General features: G+C 37.6%; 1 pseudogene; it reads left to right on the plus strand.

Moving 5' to 3' along the window:
• Positions 1 to 2,338: 2,338 nt before the first annotated feature.
• LOC132006441 (exocyst complex component 3-like) lies at positions 2,339 to 10,549 on the plus strand (annotated as a pseudogene).
• The last annotated feature ends 1,397 nt before the right edge of the window (positions 10,550 to 11,946 follow it).

Here is an 11,946-nt window from a genome sequence, read left to right on the forward strand (position 1 = left end):
AAAAATGAGCAGGCAGAGTTGAAAATGAAGCAGAACTTCTGGAAATAGCTGATTAAATAAAAATTCAGGATGTGGACATAAGCAAAATTAGATACAGATAAATCTGGATAATTTATATAAAATGTAAAATAAAGAGATAAGCAAATGGAAAATATGAAATATTAGTTAGGGAACATGGAAGAGAGAATGAAAAAGTCTAATGTGCAAAGAACTCAATTTCCAGACTCATAAATTTTTTAGAACTGATATAATATAAGAATCCTGAAATATAAGAAGTCAGGTGAGTCATGAACAGGAAAATTAAAATGATTCTACATATAGACATATCCATACCTGGACTGGAAAGCAGATTCCCTACAAAGGTATTACCATTGAGAAATTGAGAAAAGAAAAAGTAATGGACTGATAACATCAAAATGCTGAGGAAGAAAATAACAAAAATGGTAAAAAATGTGCATACTTATACTATCTAAATTACCATTGAAAGGGGAAGGGCAAACATACAGACAGTTTTAGATAAATAAAGATTGAAAACATAACACTTATAAACCTTGAACTAACAAGGGATATACTTCGAAAGAAGAGAATAAACCGCAAATGATGGAGAAATATATAAAGACCAATGATAAGAAAATAAATGGAATTTTCTGAGGTAAATATAAATACATATCAATTGTAATACTGCTACTACTAATAATATATTTAAAGAGGTGAAAATAAGTTGCAACTAACATAATTAAATAGAAATAATAGGGGATGTGAAAACATATGATTGTTCAGGAGGAGGACAGAGGTAATTATTAACATCAGTATTAGTTAAGTCTTTAGCATGTAAAAAAAAAAAAATGGAGAATAAACCTTAAAGACAAAGGGAAGAATACATGACTTCTAAATCAATTGAGAGAAACTAATCAGTAAAGGGACAAAAAAAAAAAAAAAAAAAAAAAGAAAGGAATCCAAAAATGCCGACTCAATTCATGAGAAACCAGCCTCTTTTTGGAAAAGGAAATTAAAAGAATAGCATATAGGAAAATATGTAAAGGGTAGTAAGAAATACAAATACATAAGATATTAAATAAATGTAAATGGACCAAATTTGTTACATAAAGAATAAAGATTTTCTGAATAGATTTTTAAAAATTATATGCTGTTTATAGCATGAAATATAATGATTCACAAAGTATAAAATTGAAAGAAAATAAAGGAATATACTAGAAAAATATGTACCAAATCAAGTGGTACTATTAATATCAGATAAAGTATACCTTAAATTAAAAATCATTACTGAAGAAAATAATTTCATTTTGTAACTGAAATATTAATCCTTAACTAAATCATGTATATAAGATAGCCTTAAAGTATTTAAAATAAAAATTGACAAAATCATAAAGAAAAATTGGGAAATCAATCATAGGGAAGAATTTTAACACGCTTTTCTCAAAATGATAAATCAAGCAGAAAAATAATTATGCCTTGCATAGAATAATACAAACTAGTTAACTAGCTTGATCGAATGGTGGTAGATAGATGATGATAGATTGATGATAGATAGATGATAGGTAGATACATAGATAATCTAACAAGTAGCAAATGGACATTCTTTTCCAGCATACATATTCTATGTTTTCATTTCCTATGGAGTCATCAACAAGGTCAGGCTTAATGAACCAATGATACCATATCAACCATATTACAATAAAATTGAAATTGTTAACAAATATCCAGACCTCAACAAATAAAATTTGCTAACATATTTGGAAATAAAACAAGAAAAATTTTAAATCAGCCATGGGTCAAATTTAAAACTTCATAATGGATATTATGACCTTTTGAAATCTAAATGATAATTGAAAGCCTATGTATTAAAATTTGTAGTGTGCTTCTCCAACAAATGGTGATGGGAACACCAGATAAACACATACACCTGCAAAGAATGAATTGGGAACCTTATCATTACATCATGTACAAAAACTAACTCAAAATATATTAAAGACCTAAATATAAATCCCCAAACTATAAAACTTCTAGAATAAAAAATAGGGAAGGGAAAAGCTTCACGACATTGGATGTGACACCAAAAGCACAGACCACAAAAGCAAAAATAGAGAAGGGGACTACATCAAACTTAAAAACTTTTGCACTGCAATGGAAATAATCAACATAGTGAAAAGGCAACCAATGGAATGGTAAAAAATATTTTCAAATCATACATCTGATAAGGGGTTAATATCCAAAGTATTTAAAGAACTTCTGCAACTCAACAACAAAGAAACATAAACAATCCAATTTAAGAATGAACAAATGACCTCAATAAACACTTTTCTAAGAAGACATACCGATGGCCAACAGGTACATGAAGAGATGCTCAGTATCAGTAATCATCAGGGAAATGCAAATCAAAACCACAATGAAATACCAACTTACATCCCCTAGGATGGCCAACATCAAAAAAGAAAAAAAAAATACATATTGATGAGGATGTAGAGGAATTGGAAATTTGCACACTGTTGGTAGGAACATAAAATGGTGCAGCTGCTGTGGGAAAGTAGGTTCCTTAAAAAGTTAAAAATAGAATTTTACCTTAAGATCCAACAATCCCATTTCTGGGTATTTATACTCCCAAATTGAAAACAAGATCTTGAAGAGATGTTTGCACACCCATGTTCACTGCAGCATTATTCACAAGAGCCAAGAGGTGGAAGCAAACTACATGTCCATCAATGAATGAATGGATAAAGAAGATGTAGCATATACACATAATGAAATACTCTTCTGCCTTAAAAAGAAGGAAATTCTATCATATAATAGAACATGGATGAACCTTGAGAATATCATGCTAAGTGAAACAGGCCAGTCACAAAAAGACAGGTACTGAATATTCCACTTATATAGGCTATCTAAAGCAGTCAAATTCTTAGCAATAAAAAGGAGAATGATAATTGTCAGGACTGAGGGAGAGAAAAAAAATGGAGTTATTGATCAATGGACAAGTTTCAGTTTTGCAAGATGAAAAAATCCTAGAACTCTGTTGTATGACAATGTGCTTCTAGTTAACACTGTATGTACTGGATGGCACACTGAAAAATGGTTATAGTGATAAATTTTATGTTTGTGATCACAATAAAAAAATAATTACAGTAAACATAAAAATCAGTACAAAAAGTGAATTTCTAATCTTATATGTATATATAGAAATAGATAAAAATTAATTAAAAATTCATGAGTTAATTGCTCAGTTTAGCAAATTAAAGAAATAATAGTAAAGTAATATAAATCTAAAGAGATTTCACATCATGTTCGTTATCTCCCTGTGTACTTGACTGGAACAGGAAACCAGAACACCAATCCAGAGTCTACTTTACTCAATAGCTAAGTTTTTGTTATTTTGAAAAATAGCAAAAGTGCCCTCTATCAAATGGATTGTTAGCCTGAAGAGACATGGGAGTAACATTTGAATAGAACTGAGGAGTAGAGCAGTTAGGTTAAGATGAAGAAGCTGGAGGAGAATAAGCAAAGCTTTCTTTAAGATTTGCTGTTCAAAAAGTGGTCCCCAAGCTATGTGTAGAATGAAACTCGACCATTCTCTTACACCATACACAAAGATAAACTCGAAGTGGATAAAAGACCTCAACATGAGGCAGGAATCCGTCAGAATCCTAGAGGAAAACATAGGCAGTGAGCTCTTGACATCGGCCACAGCAGCTTCTTTCCAGATATGTCTCCAAAGGCAAAGGAAACAAAAATGAAAACTTTTGGGAATTCAAAAGATCAAAAGCTTCTGCACAACAAAGGAAACAGTCAACAAAACAAAGAGGCAACCCACAGAAAGGGAAAAGATATTAGCAAATGACAATACAGACAAAGGGCTGATCTCTAGGATCTATAAAGAACTCCTCAAACTCAACACACAGAACACAGATAATCATGTCAAAAAATGGGCTAAAGACATGAACAGACACTTCTCCAATAAAGACACAAATGGCTAACAGACACATGAAAAAAATGTTCATCATTACTAGCCATCAGAGAGATTCAAATCAAAACTACATTGAGATACCACCTTACACCAGTTAGAATGGCCAAAATTAACAAGACAACAAACAACAAGTAGTGGAAAGGATGTGGAGAAAGGGGAATCCACTTACACTGTTGGTGGGAATGCAAGTTGATAGTCTCTTTGGAAAACAGTGCGGAGATAGATTCCTTAAAAAATTAAAAATAGAGTCACCCCTATGACCCTGCAATTGCACTACTGGGTATTTACCCCAAAGATACAGATGTAGTGAAAAGAAGGGCCATCTGTACCCCAGTGTTCATAGCAGCAATGGCCACAGTCACCAAACTCTGGAAAGAACCAGGATGCCCTTCAACAGATGGGATAAGGAAGATGTGGTCCATATATACTATGGAGTATTATGCTTCCATCAGAAAGGATGAATACCCAACTTTTGTATCAGCATGGACGGGACTGAAAGAGATTACACTGAGTGAAATAAGTCAAGCAGAGAGAGTCAATTGTCATATGGTTTTGCTTATTTGTGAAGCATAAGGAATAACATGGAGGACATGGGGAGAGAAGGGAGTTGGGGGAAATTGGAGGGGGAGACAACTCATGACAGACTGTGGACTCTGAAAAACAATCTGATGGTTTTGGAGGGGCAGGGGGTGGGAGATTGGGTGAGCCTGGTGGTGGGTGTTATTGAGGGCACGTATTGCATGGAGCACTGGATGTGAAAATAAACAATGAATTCTGGCACACTGAAAAGAAATTAAAAAAAAATAATAATAAAAAAAAATAAAAACAGCATTTGTGACACCAAAAAAAAAAAAAAAAACGTGGTCCCCCAAAGAACAAAATCTACGTTACTTGAAAGTGGGTTCCAACCCAGAACTCCTGGATCAGAATCAGCATTTTAATGAGATCTGTAAGTAATCCATACATTCAAGTTTGGATTTATATATACACGTGTGTGTGTGTGTGTAAATACATATATATATATATATATGTATATATATATATGGCATATATACATATATGCATTTGTAAAATAAATAGATATATAATATATACATATATGTAATATGTGTCCATATAGACATATATACATAAATGCACACATAGATTACATGTATTACAATATATGTATATGTAATGTGTAATATATATTTAATATATACTAAGTATCCTCATATTCACACACATACACATGCATACATATGTAACTACACCCATATACATAGTGGCTTCTGGAAAATTTGAAGATTTGGTTTTAATGAAAACTGCCTCCTTCAACATCTAGCTATTTGGCATATTAACTCCTATTTAAGACCTACGGTACATTCCAAACACCTCTAATGAACTATAAAATCCTCGAGCTGAGTACCTTCAAACTGTAAAGGAGTTAATGGAGGTTGGAGTTCAGTGAAGCTGGTGTGTAGTTTCCTGGAGGGACAATAACCCACACCTCAAAGCCATGAGTTGTTTCTTCCATGCCAGAAGACAAAAGAGCCCAACCTCGACAAGTAATGTTAACATCAGTTTTTCAATTAGATTGGCATGCTTTGGGAGTCCTGGAAATTGAGGAGGAGGGGAGACAGTGAGAGGCAGGAGGCTGCTGGGGATGGGAGGGGAGGGAGAGAAGGCTGTAACACTAATGACGTTTGAAAGAATACAGGATGAGTCCAGCCACTGCGTGCTGGGAAAAAAAAAGGTGCCTGAGCAGCTGATGCTAAGTTCAGACTAAACTAACTGCAAGTCCCGTGGGGACATCACAAGGTAAACCTGATCGTCTCTGTCATTTACAATCATTATCAGGCAGGCTGCTTCTGTAATTTTACTGGGGAGCCAATTAACAGATCCTTGAAGCTAGGGGGAAATGTCCCAGCCCTCCTCTTGCTTTTGAAAAGGAGAAAGGTGTCTTTTGTACTGCTGTCTCCTGACTGTTTCTGGGAAAGACAGGAAAGGGAGGTGACTTCAGACAATGCAGGGACTCCTCAAGTCAGGGGACTGGTTGAAGTCAGACTTCTCTCTGCCTTAATGTACTCTTTTTGGTAGCAACCTAAATCAGCCTCTGGATAGGCCAGTGAGCCTTGTTTCTCTCTTTTTCTTGAGATATGAAAATGCTAACTACCTTTCAGTCTTTCTTGCCTTCAAGGAAATATCTTAGCAGCATTTCATCTTGCAAGAAATCAAGGAAATGCTGGCTGATGGCACTGGGAAGAAGGCAGTAAAGAAAGGCCACTCGAATTTATCATTCAATCCCATCTTTCCCTTGTAACATCCTGGCTCTTGCCCTCCTGTCACAGACAGACTTTTTCACTGGCCCACTACCTGCGCTACTTTATTTCCACATCTCTGATTACATTACTTAAGCTACCCCAACCTGGCTGTCATCTCCATTATTCTACTAAAAATATTCTTTCAAGATCACTAATGACAGTTCAGTCACTCAATAGAGAAGAATTAGAACAGTTAATTGGCACAGGCATCTCCCCTTCCAACCTGAAACATTGTCTTCTCTTGATTTCCATGGTACAACAATCTCCAATTTTCCTTTTCCTTTTTTGAATATGCATTCTCATATCATTCAGCTCTCCTTTTATACAACACAGTTAGGTATTAGCATTTCTCAAAGCTTGATTATGGACCTCCTTCTTTTTTACTCTCAGGGATCACTGGGTTATCCAAATAATTAAAGAAAATTGGAGAGTGTATACCTGAAATTAAAAGAACAGGAACAACTTATCTTTAGTCATTATTTCCATGTAAGAATGTGGGCCCAGTTTTTCCAGAGAAATTGAGAATTCTGATTTTTATATAAAAATACTATGCTTTTTAATTTTTTATAGTTATGATAGGGTAGCTGTAGCAGACCAACCCTCACTCCAAAGGAAAAAAATTTTAAACTGTATAAAAATTGTTTTGAAATTACCTGTTCAAAGTAATCATAAAGCAACACATTAAGTAAGATCTTGAAAGGCTAAGAGCCAAGAGAAAAGAACACTGAGTGAGCTTACTAGTCTCTGCTGTTTCTCCCCCTACTAATTGGCACCCAGTGGGAGGTCAAGTTGAATTTTAAAGCTAAGAGCTCTCAGAGGTCTGATAGGGCTGGGAGGAAGATAAGTGGAGTTGAGGGTTGTCAAGGCAGCTAGGAATTAGGGGGACTACATTTGGAAGAAAGAGAATTGGAGAACTGTGAGCATGACTTTCTGTGCTTTCTTTTTTCCATGAGGAGATATTGTAGGGGCCTACTTAGCCAGAGCAACTCCATCTCAGTTAAACAGCCATTTTGTTGTTTGTGCAGTAAAACTTAAACTGACCCTACCCCCCCACCCCCGAGGAAGAACTTACTTAAAAGCAAGTCTGGGAAACCAGTAAAATATGGTGGACTGATAACAGAGCCCAAATACAAGGACGAGTCAGGCCACGTGAAGACAATCTCATTGGCCAGGCTCAAGCACATGGCCTTTGCTCTATAAAAGCTAGTCTGTGAAGCTGGGGTGGTTGCTCTCTCCGTAAGAGATGGCCTGGGCCGGTCAGTTTGATTCTTGGTGCTGGCACGAAATAAAGTTTTGCTTGACCTTCGTTTTGTATGAGTCTCACTCCTTTGATCACGGACCCCATCAGATATTATTTATTCCTAACATTTTCAATGTAAGAGGCTGAGAAGCCAGGAAGAAAAGACCAGTTAAGAAGCTAAAAAGCTAAGTAGAGTTTTGCCAGTCTCAATATGCTGGGGAGGGAGAAATTGGCATTCAAGGCCTGGCAAGGGGATGATCCCAGGTAAACATCCTTTCAGTTGATGTTCTTTAAATGTCCTACTTGAGGATTACTTCAAACTAGAAATAGAATAGCTCTCACAAAACCTGAAGTCAGCCTCTGTGCTTCCCATTCCCTGATTGTATCAAGGTGATCAATCCCTCCTGTAACGACCTGTAAGTAACAAAATGAATAAACACTCTCTGCTGAAAGTTAGCATTATTCAGAGTTTCTACACAGTAGTCAGCACTCTATAAAAATGATTAGAGTCAGTTTTACTTTTGCCTTAATTTATGTTTTTCTTTAGCAATCTAAATTAGCTTCTAGATGAGCCCTCAAGTGTGGTTCCTTCTAGTTGCTGAGATATGGCAACGTTGATAGTGTCTTTCATTTCCTTTTTACCCTTAAGAAATAAGTAAAATAATTACCATGAATGACAATAGACAAATGACCAAAAACGAGGAGAAAAGAAACAGACAATGGAGACAACCTATAGATAATCTAGAGCTAATACAGTAGACTTACTTTAACTGTGATCAACATGTTTAGGAAATTGGGTGATAGCAGGGTGCCCAGTGGCAGTGAGGAGGGGTGACTCTAGTATCACAGGTACAGGGATTTTACCTGCTTTTTAGCCACCAAGAAGACAGATCAGGAAGCAATTGCAAGAACGTTCCAAAGGGATGCTGAGCTGTTTCAGTGCCCAGGCCAGCTGGACAAAGTGGAGCACTATGGCAGAAAAGAGGCCTGGAAAGGGGCCTCCACAGATGCCAGATGGAAGATCACTATCCATTTGTGAGTGCACAGGTTCATTGTATGGCCCTGAGCCAGCTCCTTAAGGCACTGAACAAAATCAGAGACATCCAGAAGTCCCTTGATGATGTCAGCAAAGACTGGAGACAGAGTAATAGTGACACTGAGAGCCTCAAGTACGTGAAGCATGCTGTGATGTGGCAAAGCCAGATCACTACAGCTTCAGAGATCCTCAGGACCCCAAATTATGAGGGAAACCCAGGACCTCATTGTACTAGGGACATTCCTGCAGGCCCACTGAGAGCTGGTGGACCTGGAGTGCTCATTCCCAAGAAGAGCTGATGTATAAGCCATCCCACATGGACAGAGGGAACATGCACAGCATGACTCTTCTCCATGGCTTTACTTTGGGAGCATGCAGGGTCTCTCAGATGAGCTGGCCAAGCAATGTGTATGGTGCTGCAGAGTTTGCTGGTCATTGTCTCCTGTGACCCCCACTGCTAGTCTCAGTTTTCAGGATCAGAAAAAAGGAAGAAATTAACCAATGTGTATCTGACCAAAAAGACCAACTAGCTTGGTTTATCCCCAGAGGCCCAAGAATTGCAAGGAGAAAATGGTTGCCATCTTGGATGGAACCATGAATACTAGAATTGGGGCTACAGAGGTAGACCCCAAGGATTCCAACAAGATGTGGTTTCTCTCCCACCCAGAAATCATAAGGAAGTATGTCCTGGATAACCCATCATTGCCAAAATCCTGATAGTTGAGTGTTTTCCTGACCATTATGAGATTTTCAGAAACCATCTGAAAATGTACCACCAGGCTCTGAGAAAATGGATGCAGGAGCTTAGGTCAGAAGATCTAGACGCAAAAGAGGTCATGAGCCTGTGGTTGACATGGCTCTCAAACACCTACGCAAGCACAGAGATGACCGGGAATGTGGAATTGCCTCCAAAGTAGATATCCATCCCCTGGAAACTTTACTTTCTCTAAAATAGTCTCTGATCTTCTCCACAGGTAGATGTCAATTCTCACTTCAGACATTATTACCTGGCTGCAAAAAGCACTTGAAACAGACAAGAAAGACTGGGTAAAACATGCTGAGCCTGAAGTATGACTAAAGCGGGTACCAGCAGATAACACTCCCTTCGACATTTTGGAAAAAATTTTTGATGTTGATGCTCAGATAAGTGAAAACAAAGGTTTGTGATGCAAACTCGTCTGTGTCTTCAGCAAATGAATTCTTTGTTAAGTAGATGCAAAGAAGAAGTTCAGTTTTACAAAGAAGAGCTGAGAAGTCGACAATGCCCACACTAGGTTCAATATATGATAACCATCAACTGTCAGAGTTTTGAAGAATTTATAGTTGGTTTAAAAAGGGAGTACTTTTTCAAAATGAAATAGAAGAGGGTATATCCCTGAGGCAACCAAACATGAATGGGATTTCAGACACCATTGCAAAGGAGGGCTGCAGCAACCTGCTGGGGGAGATCTTCCTGGACCTGGAGCAACATCTCAATGAGTTGATGACAAAGAAGTGGCTGTTAGCATCAAACACTGTAAAAAATCCCCTATCTCACTGTGGATGAATATTTCAATGATTTTGCCAAAGCCAAAAAGCCATATAAAAAGAAGAGGATGGCAAGTGGACCTATGGGCCATCACGCAGAAGGGCATTTCATTCTGGAGCACAGGGAGGTTCTGAGGGGATGGTCAGGGAGACTGAGCAATTCCACTTCTTGTTCCAGCAGCTGGTTTGTGGATTTGGTGAAGATATAGGTGGGCATGGTGACATTATCATTGCCGCTGCAGAAGTCATTAAGATTACTGACCCTTCTCTGCTCTATGTGGACATCTCACTGATCAGCAAACAGCCAGACTTTAGGGATGACCACATCAGCATGCTCCTGGGTGTGTGAGGGGACACTGGCCCATCAGGACACAAAGCACACTATGATCAAGACTCTGGAATAGGGCCCAATGCAGTTCAAGGAAATCATAGTTGCTAGTATGAATATGGAAGAGCTTTTCAAATAACCTGTCAGTTTTCAGCTTTATGTACATTATTTGCTCTCATCAAACCTACCCTCATAAATATTAAAGCAAAAGTGACTCTTGAGGGGTCACACTAGATGTTTTAGTCCATTGTACCTATCTCTTGAAGGGCTAAGCATGTTTGCGGGGTACCCTCACACAAGGCTTCTTGAAGAAAGCATTACACTGCTGTTTGTGATTCTTCAAGTTCTCTCATTTTGTTGTATGAATTTTTCTGAGGCAGAATTCTGATGTAAAATGACTGTTTATTATAGATTGTTTATCACAGTGGTGAGAAGGTGTGTGGAGGGGGACGAACCCTGTCTTCATTCACCCCTTGGTTTTTACTCATTTCTGCATAAGGCTTCTAAAACTCTGCTGCTTAATAAATGAGGCTGAAGTCCTGCAGAGAAATGAAAAGGAAAAGAAAAGAAAAAGGAAAATTGGGTGACAAGATGGAGAAAGTTACCAAAAAGTGATGATCCATCAAAAAAATTTTAAGGAATAATAACTTTTTTCCCCAGCTTTATTGAGGTATATTTGATATATAAGTAAGTTTAAAGTGTACATAGATATACGTATGTGTTGCAAAATGATTACCATAATAAGGTTAGTTAGCACACAACTTTAATGTCCGTAATATAGTATTGTTAACTATAGTCACCATGCTGTATGTTAGATTTCCCAGGACCCTTTTTACCCTTTAACCACAATCACACTTCTCCCACATCCAGCCCCTGGAAACCACCTCGTTTCTCCTTGTTTTACACATAGAAGTGAGATTATATAGTATTTGTCTTTGTGCAACTTACTTCACTTAGCATAATGCCCTCAATTATCATATATGTTGTTACAAATGGCAGGATTTCCTTTCTTTTTTATGACCAAATAATATGCCATTGTATCTATGTTCCACATTTTCTTTTCCTCTCATCTGTTGATGGGCACTTATGTTGTTTCCATGTCTTGGCTCCCATAAATAGTGCTGCAACAAACATGAGTGGGGTGCAAATATCTCTCCACTAATTACTAATTCCTAATAAGATAGTGATTTTATTTCCTTTGGGTATATGACCAGAATTGAGATTGCTGAATCATATGGTATTCCATTTTTAAATAGAACTTTTATATTTTGGGGAACCTCCATACTGCTTTCCATCATGGCTGTGCCAATTTACATCCTTTTATGGTTCCACACAAATGTTAGGATTGTTGGGACGCCTGGGTGGCTCAGTTGGTTAAGCAGCTGCCTTCGGCTCAGGTCATGGTCCCAGCGTCCTGGGATCGAGTCCCACATCGGGCTCCTTGCTCGGCAGGGAGCCTGCTTCTCCCTCTGCCTCTGCCTGCCATTCTGTCTGCCTGTGCTTGCTCTCTCTCCCTCTCTCTGACAAATAAATAAA

Source organism: Mustela nigripes, chromosome 18 (assembly GCF_022355385.1).
Source record: "Mustela nigripes isolate SB6536 chromosome 18, MUSNIG.SB6536, whole genome shotgun sequence".
Lineage (NCBI taxonomy): Eukaryota > Metazoa > Chordata > Mammalia > Carnivora > Mustelidae > Mustela > Mustela nigripes.